We start from the raw sequence: 218 nt of genomic DNA, 5'->3' as shown, positions 1-218 counted from the left end.
ATACATCGCTCTACTAGATCTATCAGAGATCTATCACGTTCATACATTGCTCTACTAGATCTATCAGATATCTATCACGTTCATACATCGCTCTACTAGATCTATCATAGATCTATCACATTCATACATCGCTCTACTAGATCTATCAGAGATCTATCACATTCATACAGTGCTCTACTAGATCTATCAGAGATCTATCACGTTCATACAGCGCTCTA

The sequence above is a fragment of the Nematolebias whitei genome, chromosome 6 (assembly GCF_014905685.2).
Source record: "Nematolebias whitei isolate Nwh7 chromosome 6, NemWhi1, whole genome shotgun sequence".
NCBI classification, from domain to species: Eukaryota; Metazoa; Chordata; class Actinopteri; order Cyprinodontiformes; family Rivulidae; genus Nematolebias; species Nematolebias whitei.
This window is presented reverse-complemented; position numbering follows the sequence as displayed.